Here is a 17,683-nt window from a genome sequence, read left to right as displayed (position 1 = left end):
ACCTCAACTCAGCAAATAAAAATGTCAATAAAAAGTCTGCCTTATTGTTTTATTTTTCAAACCTGCTCATCAAAAAGATTAACAACAGATTAAAAACTACATATATAAAGGCAAATATCATAATCAAAAGAACAAGGTAACCTAATGAATTTTCTTTTTTAAAATGTATCTTCTCTCTTTATTGAGTTCAAACACACACACACACATATATATTTGCAAATATATATATACATATACGTATATTATTCATTCAGCAGCTATAGTATCAAGAGTCCATTTCACACTGATATTCATATTTAAGGAATGAGTCAGTGGGTTCTCCTGTCAATAACATATGCCTGACTGGCTTCTATGTCTTAAACACTGGAATTGGTAAGTACTCTGTTCTAAGACATCTTCCCCTGATTCTCTCTCCTCCATGCCCTCTTCATTCCTAAGCTTTCAGTTATTAGCCACACAACGATGATGCCCACATGTCTATATGTAGCCCAGGACTCTCTTCTGAGTCATAGATACAATTGTTTAGTCTATAATGCTCTTAAACATATATTTTCCTCACCCACAGCCTCTCCTGGAAAGAACTCCCACCACTACAAAATTCTAAATAAATAAAGTAACTAAATATCCAAGGAAGTACAAAATAACTTGAAAAGAAATTTCACTGTTCTTGTTATGACATTAAATATTCAATTGAAAATCAATTATTGTAATTAGTGGATTGACATTTTGAATCAGGCCATTCATCTTCACTTGCTAAGTTCTCAACTATATTTTCTCAGCACATTGAAATTTTGAGTTTTCCAATGGTATTTTCGAGAAAAAGAAGAGTCTGGTGTTCATTGTGTCTCCCGAGTAGTAAGTAGTCATCACAAGCCCAGGGGTGCCAGGAGTTAGAAATAACCCTAGTCACCCGACTTCTGGAGTGGAAAGCATGTGCTCACTGGGTGCAAACCCTCTCCCACCCAAGACAGGATGCTCCTTGATGTGGCAGGGCATTTCCTAAAAGACCATGAAAGAGGCAAATTCAAGCTAGACCTTCAATCTCTAGGTTATATTTTTTTCTAAAGAAAGTAAATGAACAACAGAGCCCAAAGTTGTTAGGCAGGAACAAAGGAAAGGGCTACGATTTTCATGAATAATACAAAGTTGGCTAGATGAGCTATTTATAGTGTCAGGTGTGAGTAGTATCACCAATAACACGACAAAGAATTAAATACACTATAGAAAGGGAAGTGCTGGAAAAAAATAAAATAAAAACCCAGTAGTAAAATGAAAAGTTCAAAGCTACAAATGAGGCTTTTACAGCTGAAAAAGTACAACAATCTTTGAGAGCAACAGGACAGTACAAAAAGGTTGCTTTAAAATGTGCTCCATGCATTTACAGCTAGGGCGAACAGCATCAAAGAATACGAACAACCCATAAAATGTACCTCAAAGTTTTTGAGGCAATTATTGTTCGATATAAGCGATTAAGGAAGAGAATAATAAAAGTGAAGTAAATATACAGATTAGGGAAGTTTATAAAATATTTTGAAATATTTTAGTATAGGTGATAAGACTCATCTCCACAATATAGACACGGAAAAGCAGATACTGTAAAATTCTAGCAAAGATATTTGACAACATTCTTTAGGTCAAGAACAATATAAGGACTTCAAAACTGTCTGTTTGCAGTCATTCCCACTCTGGGCAAAATACAAAATGTTCTAGGCTCCTTTCAGCCCTGAAGGCTTGAGACCAAAGACCTGTTTAGGGCTCTGAAGTGCAAAGGAGGCTCATAATTCACTCCTCTATGGCAATGCACTTGAAAATAAAACATTTTTTTATATCATCAAAAAAATTTACCTTTTTGGAGGGAATTTCCTTTGGAGGAATTTCCCTTGGAGGGAAAACCTATTCTATTCCTTAGAAACTAACACCAAGATTTCCCAAAGCTTTCACTGGAAAGCCAGCTAGGCCTTTTATATCCTTAACCATGACTCCTGAGATTCAACTCCCCTTTGGATATCTCCCCAATGATGGCTTCAAGAAAGAAAAGACTGGTGCTGCTCTAAATTAAATTCTTCAGTTCAAGCAAAGGTAAACGGCTCTTCTCTTAATTTCCCAGTGCACAGCCAAGGCAAGGCTGTAATACATAAATATAAGATAATTAAATGTTTGAAATAACATGAAGAAAATCAACATAAAATGCCATGGATCCGGATTCTAGCATATAGTTTACCTGTTTACAGTTTAGACTTCAATACGTGAATGCCCCCCTGCTAAGCTTCCAACCTGCCCCAAATGCCTAATTACATCTAATAACCCAATAACCTAACCCAAGAGAAGCAATAGGGAGAGTGTGATATTTCTTTTTCCTATGTAGTTTACTCCCACTTTCAGAGTTCAAGTTGATGTCTGAATCTTTCCTCAGATGATTAGAACTGAGAATGTTCACCTGCTATGAGAGAGGCTCTACCTATATATAATGACACATCTTAACTCTAATAGAAAATAAGGTGATTTTTTTTTTAAACAAAGCACAGTAAGCTATAGCAGCAAGGGTTGTTCTGTTACAACTTTAGATGACATTCATATCAAGGAATGTTTAGGTTTCACACGAGATATTTAGGTAGTGAACTGGAATAAATTTAAATAAAAGAAGTATAATTTATATCTCACAGTGAATTCTCACCTTCACTGCATTAAAATTAAATCTAAGTAGACAAATTAAATGTAAATATTGTATCATATTGTCAGTATATTAATGAAATGCCCATGCTTTACAAATAAATAGATAAGAAGAGCCAGAGCAATATTTCAATCAAAGATAAATATAGGGCAGCCCAGGTGGCTCAGCGGTTTAGTGCCACCTTCAGCACAGGGCATGATCCTGGAGACCCAGGATCGAGTCCCACATCGGGCTCCCTGCATGGAGCCTGCTTCTCTCTCTGCCTGTGTCTCTGCTTCTCTCTCTCTTTCTCTCTCTCTCTGTCTCTCATGAATAAATAAAATCTTTTTTTAAAAAAGGTATATCTATAAAAATTGTTCACTCTATATATCTATAAATAGTCTGTGTTCTGTTTTCACAAGGGTATTAATTTCTTAAAGGTGTTTATAAGTTTCACAGGGTATAATTTTTAAGTGTTTATAAGCTAAACTAAGTAAACTAAGTAAAGTAAAAGTTGGTATGCATTGCTACCAAAAATTTTCATAGTATCATTATCATAATTTCATGTAATATACAACAAAATTCATTTCTTTGAAATATCAAGACATCTTTAGATTATTCTTTAATAAAGTAAATTAAGAATGGTAAAAAGTCCTTTGGTTACACATTAACTTAAAATGAAATTTGTAACTCTCATGAGCTTTTCCACAAATATTTCTTGGACAGTTGAATCTTCACAGCAAAGAAATGTAGCTGGACCCATACCTTACACCATATATAAAAGTAAAATCAAAAAGGTCCAAAGACCAAAGTGTAAGGGTCTCAGAACAAAAGTTAGGACTAAATCTTCAGTTAGTAAATGGTTTCTTAGATAGGACAACAAATACACGAATGAAAAAAAAAATAGATAAATTGTACTTAATAAGAAACTTGTATCCAGAATATGTAAAGAACAACTTACAACTCAAAAATAAAGTCAATCCAGTTAAAAATGGGCAAAGAATTTGAATAAATATTTCTTCAAAGAAGATATACAAATAGCCAATAAACACATGAAAAGAAGCTCACCATCATTAGTCATTAAAGAAATGCAAATCAAAACCATAATGACATACTACTCCACACTCACTAGGATGACTATAATCAAAACAACAGACAATAACAAGTATTGGCAAGAATGGGAGAAACTGAAACCCTCACATGTTGCTGGAAGAAATATAAAATTGTGCAGCTACTTTTTAAAACAATTTGGTGGTCTCTCAAGGTATTAACACAGAATTATCATCTGACCAGCAATTCTATGCCTCAAAAAACTGAAATTTTTACATGAGTAAAAATTTATACACAAATATTCACAGCAGCATTATATTTTAGTAATAAAAAATGAAACAACCCAAATGTGCTTCATCTGAAGAATAAATAAACAAAATGTGGTATATCTATACAAGGGAATATTACTGGAAAATAAAACAGAATGAAGTATTGATATGTATTACAACATGGATGAACCTTGAAAACATTATCCTAATTGAATGAATTCATGTATTATATATAAAATATCCAGAATAAGCAAACTCACAGAAACAAAAAGAGAGTTAATCCTTGCCAGGATATAAGGGGAGGAAGAGATAGTGACTTGCTACAGGTATACAGTTTCTTTTCAAGTTAATGAAAGGTTCTAAAATTAGATGGTAATAATGGTTACAGTTGCACAAGATCTGAATATATTTGAAAATTATTAAAATGTACACTTTAAAAGGGTAAATTTTAAAATATGTGAATTATACCTTTATAGCTTTCATAAAAATGAAATTTATAATTCATAATCTGGATCTGAGAAATATATTTACAATGATATTATACTTGTGCTACCAATTATTTTGGATTTCTTATATTACAGAAAGCATTCTACCTACTGATAGCCATGTAAACATATTTTAAAAAGATCAAAAAGTTGCACAAATACCCCCAAGGCCATTTCCAGTGGGCCTTCTGGGGCAAAAAACAATTTCCAGTCATGACCTATTTTATAGCTATTACTATTGTCACTGCATTCTTCAACTTAAAAATGCACCCAACCTATCATGAAATGCTATCTAAGGACAGCCATGGACTCTGACTTCTATCTGGAATACTCCAGCCCAAATCTATCCCTCATTTAGTCCAACATGCAGAATCTCACAAGTGGCAGTGGCAAAGGAAAAAAGGAAACAGGAGAGAAATGATGGAGAATGGATCGATTCATTCCTCCACCTCTAGCAATACTGCTTCTTTAGCTCCAGGACTGACCATACCCAGTAGCCTTCTATCTTTATCCAACCTTCTTATCCCTCTATTGCCCCTGTAAAGACTAAGATCCTGTCTTCATACATCATCCACTGGACCAAGCATACCATTCTTCATAGAAGGAATTCAGTAAGTGTTGGGTATTGAATCAAACCACCTGAAATGGGACTTCATTCTTTAAAAATGCTATTAAAAAACTGTAATATTATTTTTTTAAAAAGAAACCAATCCTCAAACACCAAAATCTAAAATATCAGTTCTTTTTTAAAAAAAAAATTTTATTTAAAAAAAAGTTATTTAATTATTCATGAGACACATACAGAGAGACACAGAGACATAGGCAGAGGGGGAAGCAGGCTCCTCAAAGGGAGCTCGATGCAGAACTTGATCCCCCCAGACTGGGATCACACCCTGACCTAAGGCGTCTAGACTATCAACCGCTGAGCCACCCAGGCATCCCTAAAATATCAGTTCTTAATCACAGTGCCTGAACCACTCATATACCATGATCAGCTGCATGATGTGGCTCAAGTAATTTATTACTAACAATAAAGTATAATATTTGTCAATGGTTGATTTTTTTATATAATTAGAATATATTCAAGGTTATTCTAATAATGTCCTTATATTAACTCTAATATTATTTCTTAAGTAGAGAAAGGAGTAAATGATAACTAATGAGCAGAGACAATTATTCATAGAAGTTATCTATGATAGATATTATCTATCATGACTTAGTCAGGGTTTGATCCTTTCCAGAAAGCCCTCCACACCCTCTTATTAGCCCCATAGCATCAGCACCACAGGAATGAAAGATTATTCTGTGATATGACTATACCCTACAATATTAATCAAAAGAAATTAGATGCTATGCCCTACAGACATATACCATAAGTCCACATATTTTATTTTTTTATTAAACCATAATTTCTAATCCAGTTGGGAGCCCATCCCAAAGTGATCACAGGTAATTAATTTAAAAGGAGTCTTAGAATCAAGGTATTATCTCCTCCTTCCTTATTAAATGAAGTAGCTGAAGGAAAAACAAAAAAACAAACAAAAAATAATGCATGAGAACATCTAAAATAGATTCCTTTATATGGCAGGTTAGTTAATAAAGTGAGATGGAAGAGTCATAGCATCATCAGGAGATTATAAGGTAAAAAAAATATTGGCAAATACAGTAGCCTCCCCCCCCCCCCACCTTATCTGTGGGGTGTATGTTTCAAGACATCCAGTAGATGCATGAAAGTGTTGACCCTACCAAACCCTACATAGATGCTTTTTCCTATATATACATATGTATGATAATGTTTAATTTATAAATTAGGTGCAGTAAGAGATTAACAACAATAATAATAAAATAGAGCAATGATAACAATGTACTGTAATAAAAGTTGTGAGAGTGTGGTCTCTCAAAATATCTACTTGTGCTGTACTCACTGTTCTTCTTGTGGTGATGGGAGATAAAATGCCTAGGTGAGGAGATAAAGTGAGGAAATGACGTAGGCATTGGAACACAGTGTTAGACTACGACTGACCTTCCGACCAATGGTCAGAAGAATCATCCACTTCTGGTCTGTGGTTGCAGGAAGACGACTGAAACCTTGGAAAGCAAAACCATGGATACTCAGGGGCTACTGAATGTTTCACCACAGACAGTGGGAATCAATGATGCTAGATACCTTAAAACTCCTACACTGACCATATGAAGACAGCAGCCACAGAAGTCAGAGTGTTCATTTCCTACCAATGAATTTTTAAATAGCCTAAAGTCCTATTGTCTATTTATTTCTTTCTTTCATGTCTTATTTTCTGTTCATCCTCTAATATTTCTCAGTACACAGGGAAATCACAATAAAAAAACAACACTGAAACCTATAAAAGAACCTACAGTGTTAATCACATATCATAAATTTGGAGGTAGGAACTCTTACTTCTAAGTTACCTACATGGCCTATTATCTGAAAGAAGTTTAAAGTCCTGGTTATAGTGTAGCAATCCTTAACTACCCAATACCTTAAGATGCCTGACTAGCTAACCTGATTTAGGAAGCAGACATGCTTAAAAATGTCCTGTTCAATCATTACATCATATGGTATAGATCTTAGTATCTAATCTTAATTAAATATCATCTCAACAAAAGCAACTGAAAAGCCATGAAATGAACTGGTGAAGATACAAAGTATTTGATTTTTAATTTCAAAATCCTAAGTTTAAAAACACAAAATATATATCCTATTATTTTTTAATTGATCCTACTTCTTAGCTATTTTTTTCTGCTTTCAGAATGCTGTTAATATGAACCTTTCTCCAACAGCTCTCTTGGGCAAAAGATTGTACTGGCCTACATATTGAGAACGTATACAAACATCCAGGATTTAGCAATAAGCTAAAATGCCTAGCATACATTCCATAAATATATTCAACACACTTAGCATTTTCCCTGTAAATTAAAAAAATTCAAACCACAATTTAGTTAAAACAGAATATCACTCACTATTCAGCAGCTCAAAATATGGACATTTTACCATAATGGAATATAGCAATTAGGAAATAAATATAATGTGTATTACCTAAAAGTTACTCTTACACCATTTTCAAAGTCCCTTGTACCTGTATTGCCATGTTTATTAGCAGTACCAACTTCTTTTCTTTTTTTTTTTTTAAGATTTTATTTATTTATTCATAAGAGACACAGAGAGAGAGAGGCAGAGACACAGGCAGAGGAAGAAGCAGTCTCCATGCAGGGAGCCTGACATGAGACTCGATCCTGGGTCTCCAGGATCACACCCTGGGCTGAAGGCGGCCCTAAGCCACCGGGGCTGCCTAACAGTACCAACTTCTACCATTTTCCTTAATTTTCTTATAATTCTGAAGAGGAGATAAGAAGAACTCATAATGAAATCTACAATAATATTAAAAAGCATTTCTACCAATTACAAATTTAAAAGAACACAAGAAAGAAAGGGTCAAGGAACTGCCTTACATTTAAATTGTTAAAATGAAAGGAAAGGCATAGTCAGGCAAAAACTGTCACCAAGATTTCACAGAGTTGATGCCTCCTTCTGCTTTGGATCACACCAAGAAGAGAGTAAGGTTACGATTCAGAGTCAGTTCAATGACTCTAATGTCCTTTCTCAAGGCTCTCACAAATCCTTGTTAGTGGGCACCAGAAAGACTAGATAAGAAAGTGTGCATATCTATGCCAATCCATAAAGCACAATGTGAATTCTGAAGTAGCATCTTTATATGCAAAGGGTGTATATTTTAATTTTTTATCCAAAGCTATGCTAATACAACACTTAGGCCTTTACTTATTAACTCTGCAATATTCTGACAATATTCACATTGTACAACTATTAACCTTTATCCTATTTTGGGAAGATTTTTATTAATTCAGTTATGCACTAACTCACAGAAATGACAGAATTCAGGTTTATGATGCCAGTTTGCTCCTACCATGATGCATCTAGTACTGCTATCACCATCTAAAATGAACCCATTCCCCCTCTTATATAAATTATGCTTGTGATCCCATAAGTATCACTCTTAAATACTGTGACCTTTAGCAAAGATCCTAGTTCTAAATCAAAGAAACTGAACTTGCTGCTTTTAAGGCCTTACTAGGTACATTTTTATAAAGGTTGAATAGTCATTAGTAATTTAATTAAGACTCTTATTTTAATAAAAGTTATCTTCCTTAAAATACCAGTTTATAAAGACATGCAAGGAACAGGTATTAAGCCATAAAACACAATTCAAATTTTATAACAGAAAGCAGAATGTGGAGATCCCTGGGTGGCTCAGCGGTTTAGTGCCTGCCTTCAGCCCAGGGAGTGATCCTGGAGTCCCGGGATCGAGTCCCGCGTCGGGCTCCCTGCATGGAGCCTGCTTCTCCCTCTCTCTCTGTCTGTGTCTCTGCCTCTCTCTCTCTCTGTCTCTCATGAATAGATAAATAAAACCTTAAATTAGAAAAAGGAGAAAGAAAGAAAGAAAGAAAGAAAGAAAGAAAGAAAGAAAGAAAGAAAGAAAGAAAGAAGAATGTAGCTCCCCACTAACCTCTGATCCACTAGTGGTCATTAAGGGTTACTAAAACACATGTTCACCACTAGAGCCAGAACAGCACATTGTACCAGGACTCTTACAGGAAAAAAATGTGGTTCACATTGCTGAAATACCCAAATAGCTTTATATCCAAATAGCCCATGACATTCTAGCCCTTCCCATTGTGGTGTTTCACTGGAAAATATCATTTTGCAGAGAAATAAATTGCTGTAATGAGTACATAGGTACTACAGAGTTGCTCAATACTTCACCTTGAAAACACTGTGTTTCAGTCCCACCTTATTTAGAGAGCCAATAAAGCTACTAGAGCTAGAGAATTCAAACTGGGATCTGGCCTCAAATTATGTAAGACATGTATGACACATGTTCATCTATGTATCAGGGACATGTAACTTTAACACCATATTTGCTACACTTCCTGTTCCACGTTCTCAGCATATCATCATTGATTTCAAGGAGCAGACTGAAGCTGACTTGAGCCTCCCCAATGACATTGCTTTCTCCCGTTTACACCTTTTATCTTAGCCATCCCTCCAAGTTCAGAGGAAGCAATGGCCTTCCTGTTACAGTGTCTCCGTGTGCCTTTGGTATGTCTCCTTCCAAGCAATGAGGGATACTTCGCCAGCTAGTTATTCAGCCATACTCAGAACCATCCCTTAATCAGAGTTCCTGTTTCCCATCTCCAAATAAGAAAGGACACTTCTTCGATTGACTGCTTTATTATGAAAGCCTCCTCCTAGTGCTACCCTCCCACAACCAGCTCCACCAGTTGCACTTTCCAACAGTACCACAGCAGTTCTCAAGCATGTGACTCCCTGCTGCAGAAACATTCTCTAGTTCACTAATTTTTACCACATCCAGTATAACTCCTCTGCCAGGCTTTTGGACTCCAAATTATGATTCCTCTAATCTTAAAAAATATGATTTGATTAACATTTCCACAAATCACCAGACATATACCTTTCCCTCAGCCTTTGACTTGCACTCCTATTACTCCCCCTGCCAAGAATATACTTGTCTCTCCCGCCAGGTGAGACAATGCATTCAAGACTCAGCTAAGGTCACACTTGTCTAAAAGATATCCCTTTCTTTCTCTGAAATCCCACAGGTGTGTCCTACAGCACTCCAGTTAGCCTTCAGTTGTTCAGGACTCCTTCATTTCTCATATTCTCCATACATTTAGCTTACATACTGATGGGCCAAGGACCAAATCCTTACAGGATGTTTTAAATCCCTTTCAGTAACTAATAGAGAATATACCACATCCCATTTAATAAATACTGATAAGATTATTGTATAGGATTATATACCATCTATCTTCTCAAAACCTCAGGATCACTTTTGAATTCACAAATATCAGACATTTTTCTATAGACTAACTTCATCTTTGGAACAACAAGAACAGCAGTCCTAAGAGAAACAGAAAGGGAAGAAAGCTTTGCTTTTCAGAAATAGATTTAAATGACAACTTATCCATGGGATAAGTCTTGTAGCATGTCTTGTAGCAGCTTTTATCTCAGACTCTTTGCAAGGATACTACAACCTTGGAATCCAGGGATAATGCCTCCTTCCAGGTTAGAAGACAGATTTGTTTCCTGACCAGGAAAATAAAAATAATACCTCCCTGCGGGGCAAAGGTTGGGCAGCTTTGCTAGACACTCCTTAAAAGATTGGGGATTGTCTAACACTGGAGTTCCTCAGCCATGACATAAACCTCATGCACAAGCATCTACCTGGGTCACTCAGCATTGCTCCTGGGGGATTTGGGGACAAGAGGAATCAATGAGAACATGAAGCTCATGCTGCCTGCTGTGTCCTGAGTAATAAAGTCCTTTATCTCTGACCCAGGAGTCACCTGTCTTCAGCCAGCATCTATGTAACTGGGGCAGGCTAACTTGCTAGCCTGCAAACTGGGTCAACTCTCAAATCCTTTGTAGTTGTGGACAACTTCTGCCTGTTAACTAAAGTAAGTCTGTTCAATTAGGAGTTTCTAGTTTACAGGAAAAAAAAAGTAAACAAAAGCTATCACATCACATTCTATACACATCTAACATGCAATGACATGGATAAATCTAAAAACAAAATGGTGAGTGAAAGAAGCAAACTCAAAAGTGTGAGAACACCATGATTTTATAATATGAGGTTCTACTGCATGCTAAGTTTAAGTGAGAGACATCAGAATGGTGGCTGCTTCTTAGGAGAGTCCCAGATGGAAACAGAATAGAACAGGGAAAGGGTTTTCTGGGGTGATGGTATGTTCTATGTTTTGACTGGGGCACTAGTTACAAGGATACAATAGTCAAAAGACTTCAAACAATACAGTTAAGAACTGGTGTTTTAAGGTGTAAATTATGCTCCATAAAAAAAGCATTATAAGTTCTAAATATCCAAATACTGAATATATTACGGTCTCTTTTAGTTTCAGGATATAATGATTCACAGACACACTAAAACATGCTGGCCAGGTATGCACACATTCTTTGTTTTTGTTTGTTTTTAAAGACTTTATTCATTCATGAGAGACACACAGAGAGAGAGAGAGAGAGAGAGAGAGAGGCAGAGACATAGGCAGAGGGAGAAGCAGGCTCCACCCAGGGAGCCCAAGGTGGGACCTGATTCCGGGATTCCGGCATCACACCATGCCCAAAGCAGACACTCAACTGCTGAGCCACCCAGGCATCCCTGCACACATTCTTTGAACATGGTCTTTAGAGAGGCAGTTACAATACAAGGATTTAAGAGTATGCATTCTGGAATAATACTGCTTGAGTTTGTGCCTGGATCTTTAATTGCTAGCTAGATACCACCAGGCAACTTCCTTAACCTCTTCATACCTGGGTTTTATCCTTTTAAGGATAAATACAGTTGACTCTTGAACAACACCCAGCTTAGGGGTGCTGATCCCCTGCACAGTCAAAAGTCCATGTATAACTTTTGACTCTCCAAAAACTTAACTACCAATAGCCTACTGCTGACTGGAAGCCTTACCAATAATGTAAACAGTTGGTTAACGTATTTTGTACGTTATATGTATAATATACTATATTCTTATCATAATACCTAACTTTTTCCTCAATTTTTTCAGTCTTTCTAGGCTAACCATTGTCTGCAAGCTTTTTTCCAACTGTCAGAAATCTCAAAAAATTTTTCCAATGGATTTATTGAAAAACATCCACATACAATTGGACCCATATAGTTCAAACTCATGTTATAAGAAAAATTCTTACCTGTGGTTATGAGAACTAATTAGGTAATATAGGTAAGTTATGTCATACATAGAAAGCGTTCTCTTCAGTCGTAATCATTTATTTAGAGATAGTGATAACATCAGATTCAAAGTAATTCAAAATATTTCTGTTAAAGTAGGAGAGCAATATGCTTTTATAAATCTAGTAACTTGGGCAGCCCAGGTGGCTCTAGCGGTTTAGCACCGCCTTCAGCCCAGGGCCTGATCCTGGAGTCCCAGGATCGAGTCCCACATCGGGCTCCCTGCATGGAGCCTGCTTCTCCCTTTGCCTGTGTCTCTGCCTCTCTCTCGCTCTCTCTGTGTCTCTTGTGAATAAATAAATAAATAATAAAATCTTTAAAAAAAAATCTCCAGTAACTTTAAGGTGCATTCATTAGTGGGAATGTGAGGTAGAATATTTATTACAATAATATCATCCAAAAGTCATTTTATTATATAATCTAAGAAGCAAGAGATCCATATCACAGTTTTTTACATGCTATTTAAAGTCCAGAAAAAAAATTAAGTCAAATAAATGCCACTTTTGGTGAACGTCTCAAGTCAAAATACATGTATCTCATTTACTCTCTGACAACTGTATTGTTAGTCTTTTTTGCCTTTTTTTCCTCATATACTACATGTGAAAGTTGAAGATCCAATAGAATGCTAATCCCAACCTTGCCAGAAGAGTAAATTAAGAACAAAACTTTTGAAAGGCATGCCTCAAGGAAATATGTGAAAGGACAAAATTTCAAGTATGATAGCACAAATACAGGCAGAGTGGGACAAAGGGTGAATTTTCAGAGATGGAAAAGCACTTTGGTAAAGGACAAAGCAAAGAACAGGGATCAAACTTCATGGTTCTGCAGATTAGGCCACACTCTTATATACCACTGGTTTAATGTTCCATAAAGGTGCATGTGCCACAGAATCACCTCAGAACTGTGCTCTTTAAGATTATTCCCAAGATTTCAGACAGAAATATAATTAGAAAAGAGAGAATCAATAATAAGTACTAATGATGCAAAATTTCTATCCTTTTAAAATTCACTTTTTTCATTTTTTGTTACTGCATCATTAAAATAGTTCTAACATTTACTATCCACTCCGTTAAAAGTATTTCCAGGATTTCATATCCATTACTATATATATGATATAGGAGGAATTTTATGTCACTAACTTGGCATTTGAGTGGAAAATTTCAACGTAAAAGAGAATGTAATTAAATCAGTGAAAATGGCAACCCAGGTGGCTCAGCAGTTTAGTGCTGCCTTGGGCCCAGAGTGTGATCCTGGAGATCCTGGAGATCCTGGAGACGCAGGATCAAGTCCCACGTCAGGCTCCCTGCATGGAGCCTGCTTCTCCCTCTGCCTGTGTCTCTGCCTCTCTCTCTCTCTCTCTCTCTCTGTCTCTCATGAATAAATTTAAAAAATCTTTAAAAAAAAAAAAATCAGTGAAAAATGCAAATTCCTAGGAAACAGGTCAAGTCATTGGATAATAGAGGAGGAGCAAGCCAACTGGGCTACTGTTTTCAATCTGGCCCACCAGGCTGGTTTCCAAGATCTATAAAGAACTTCTTAAACTCAACAGCAAAGAAACAAACAATCCAATCATGAAATGGGCAAAAGACATGAACACAAATCTCACAGAGGAAGACATAGACATGCCCAACAAGCACATGAGAAAATGCTCTGCATCACTGACCATCAGGGAAATACAAATCAAAACCACAATGAGATACCACCTCACACCAGTGAGAATGGGGAAAATTAACAAGGCAGGAAACCACAAATGTTGGAGAGGATGCGGAGATAAGGGAACCCTCTTACACTGTTGATGGGAATGTGAACTGGTGCAGCCACTCTGGAAAACTGTGTGGAGGTTCCTCAAAGAGTTAAAAATAGATCTGCCCTAACACCCAGCAATTGCACTGTTGGGGATTTACCCCAAAGATACAGATGCAACGAAACGCCGGGACACCTGCACCCCAATGTTTCTAGCAGCAATGTCACAACAGCCAAACTGTGGAGGGAGCCTCGGTGTCCATTGAAAGATGAATGGATAAAGAAGATGTGGTTTATGTACACAATGGAATATTACTCAGCCATTAGAAATGACAAATACCCACCATTTGCTTCGACGTGGATGGAGCTGGAGGGTATTATGCTGAGTGAAATAAGTCAATCAGAGAAGGACAAACATTATATGGTCTCATTCATTTGGGGAATATAAAAAATAGTGAAAGGGAATAAAGGGGAAAGAAGAAAAATGAGTGGGAAATATCAGAAAGGGAGGTAGAACATGAGAGACTCCTAACTCTGGGAAACGAACAAGGGGTGGTAGAAAGGGAGGAGGGCAGAGGGTGGGGGTGAATAGGTGACGGGCACTGAGGGGGGCACTTGACGGGATGAGCACTGGGTGTTATTCTGTATGTTGGCAAATTGAACACCAATAAAAAATAAATTTATTATTTAAAAAAAATAGTGAAATGGAATAAAGGGGAAAGGAGAAAAAATGAGTGGGAAATATCAGAAAGGGAGACAGAACATGAGAGACTCCTAACTCTGGGAAGTGAACTAGGGGTGTTGGAAGGGGAGATGGGTGGGGGGTGGGGATGACTGGGTGACAGGCACTGAGTGGGACACTTGATGGGATGAGCACTGGGTGTTATTCTATATGTTGGCAAATTGAACACCAATAAAAAATAAATTTATTTAATAAAACTATGTTTAGCAAACAAAAAATGGCATTTTGAAAAAAAAAAATCTGGTCCACCAGTAAAATGTTGAAGCAGAATGGTGATTACTGAGTATTTAAAGAACTGACTCAGGCCTTCTGGCAAACAGATCTTTCCTTTGCTTAAGAACTACAATACCTGGTGTACAACAGTAACACACCAAAGATGAGTTTCAGACTTTAAAATAGCTGGCTATTTTTCTTAAAAGCCCTACAATTATTTTAATTTTTTAAGTCTTATTCTCACATTTCTTCTTTCTTGAAGTACAACAGTAGTGTACCCTGTGCTCCACATAGGAAATGGAAAAAAAAGAGATTGCAATCCCTCCCAAACTACACTTTATCTAAAAGGCAGCATTCCTGAAAAGGTTACAGTGATCCACTGTAATTGTGTAGACAACAAAATGTTATAGGGGGAAAAAAGCATTTTAATTACAACTACATTCTTTTCTATCTAAAAAGCAGGTGCGCACACTTACATATGTAAATTCAATAAAGTTCACACTTCCTTTTCTTGCCAGGCCTGAATAGTTAATTGGAAAACTTGGCTTTTAATTGTACTCATGGACTCCTCAAACTGAACAAGCTATTGTGTACAAAAACATCTACTACTGACAAAGAACTACATATTATCATGAAAAAAACTTCTTGACTTTTCTTCATTGTAAAGCATTTTTTTCCATCCCTGAGGACTTCCAGGTTTGAAGTGAAGAAAATGAACTCTTTATCCCATAACAACTCTCCTAGAACTGCCTATTTAAGTTTTGATCTAAAAAGAGAAACTTGTCAGTTTTCTACTTTCACTACCACAGCTCTTTGATATGAAGAGCCTAAAGAGAGCTAAGTTTTTACCTCGTGTTTCAAGGAAATGGAGGAATGCTACTGGCGAACAGGAGTCATCCAAATCAAAAACCTATGGTCAAAACATTCTAGATTCCTCCCTCTTCTTCCTTCCCAAATTCACATTAGCCACTGCGGTAGAGAGACTGCACTTCCTTCCAGTCCAGCCCCTGTCACTGGCTTGTTTTGGACCTTGCCACTTCTACTTCAGTTGCTTCCTTTGTGGACTTTCTACCTTCAATCTTGCCCCCATTCAAAGTTATTTTAACCCACACTGTCCACCATAGCAATTGTCTTAACAGTAGATCTGACCATGTCACAGAACACAAGATCTGTTCACAAGCCCTGATAAAGTTAATTTGTATATCAGGACCCACAAAATGGAGGCAGGCCCTGCAACCTGGCCCACATCACAAATCCAAACTTGAGTGAGCCTGCAGTTAATGGGAAACACCCATCAAAGAAATCTAACATATACAAATCACAAACCTCCAACTCAGCTTTAGCTAGCTTACCTTACCTTAGAAAATAGGACCTGCTGTCCTTATAAGGGAATCCCTAACCTCCTAGCCAATCATGCCTGCTTCCACATGGCCTCTTCTAATGTTTTTTAAAACTCATATTTTCCCCAAATTCCTTGGGAATAATGTTCCAACTACTCAAGAGCACTGTACTCCCCCAACCAAGGATTGCTTTCCCTTGAAGAAAGGACATCAGACTGATTACTAAATTGTTTTCGTTTTGCAAATTGCCAGTTTTGGCAATGAGATGAGACCTGAAGACAGCTGCTAAAGATTCCGGGATGGCTTCTAGAAGCACGCAAATGTACCCAGAGAGCCATTTTATTTGCCGCCTCTCTGGCTGCTCTGATAAGTTTCTCTCTGATCAAGCTCTGCTTCTTTTGCATTCTGAGCTACTCAAATTTATTCATCTTAATTCTTCCAGTTGGAAAATTGAGGTATGAGGGACTCCAGGTTTTTTGCAGTGAGACTTAGTGAGCTACAACATTTAAGTTTGTGGCCAAACTCATCTACAAGGTAGGAAACTTTGAGGGGTTCCTTACAAGTCTCAGGAACTGTGGACAGGCAGGCAGAAACAGTAAGTATGGCTGAATTATGATGGATTATTTGAAAGGAAAATAGTGGTTACCCCTCTATCTAAAGAAAGAAAGATGGCAGCCTGGGGTGGGGGGAAGACTCACAAAGCTTTAAGGTAAGTTCACAGCACAAACTGCTAGGAAACTTGGGGAAATGAAGACAAGAAATTCAGCCTTTTCCAACCAATGACACATCAAAATCTAAGCAGGTGCAAGCTAGACTATTAAAAGCCGTTAAGGTATCCACCACTATAAAGACATTTTTTCATTACTTTTTTTTTTTTTTTTTATGATAGTCACAGAGAGAGAGAGAGAGGCAGAGACACAGGCAGAGAGAGAAGCAGGCTCCATGCACCGGGAGCCTGATGTGGGATTCGATCCCGGGTCTCCAGGATCGCGCCCTGGGCCAAAGGCAGGCGCCAAACTGCTGCGCCACCCAGGGATCCCCGACATTTTTTTGTGAGAGAAATAATAGATCTATTGCTAATGGGAATCTCAGAAGCTAAAATCACAGAATTGGTGAGCACAGGTCAAATGCCCAAAAGCTCTTAGAGTGTTTACCACCTAACTGGAAGACTCCTGTGCTAGGATAAATTGATCACAGAATGGGTTAGATTGACACTAGGCCATCTGCCAATGTCAAGAAAATGTGTGAGCAACAAGGCACACAGTAAAACACCACAAAATTCCCAACCCAATGGCATGTACCTCTTAAACATTTGGCTCTGGGAGACCCAAAGCTTCGCAAAAGAAATGGGATCCTCAAGTTCCAAAGAATCAA

General features: G+C 37.2%; 1 protein-coding gene across 2 annotated transcripts in view; it reads right to left on the bottom strand.

The window, feature by feature from the left end:
• The window catches only part of FGF14 (fibroblast growth factor 14), a 620,647-nt gene that overhangs the window by 592,005 nt on the left and 10,959 nt on the right, over window positions 1-17,683 (bottom strand). The gene's annotated exons all lie outside the window — the stretch shown is intronic.

The sequence above is a fragment of the Vulpes lagopus genome, chromosome 16 (genome assembly GCF_018345385.1).
Source record: "Vulpes lagopus strain Blue_001 chromosome 16, ASM1834538v1, whole genome shotgun sequence".
NCBI lineage: Eukaryota > Metazoa > Chordata > Mammalia > Carnivora > Canidae > Vulpes > Vulpes lagopus.
This window is presented reverse-complemented; position numbering and strand designations above follow the sequence as displayed.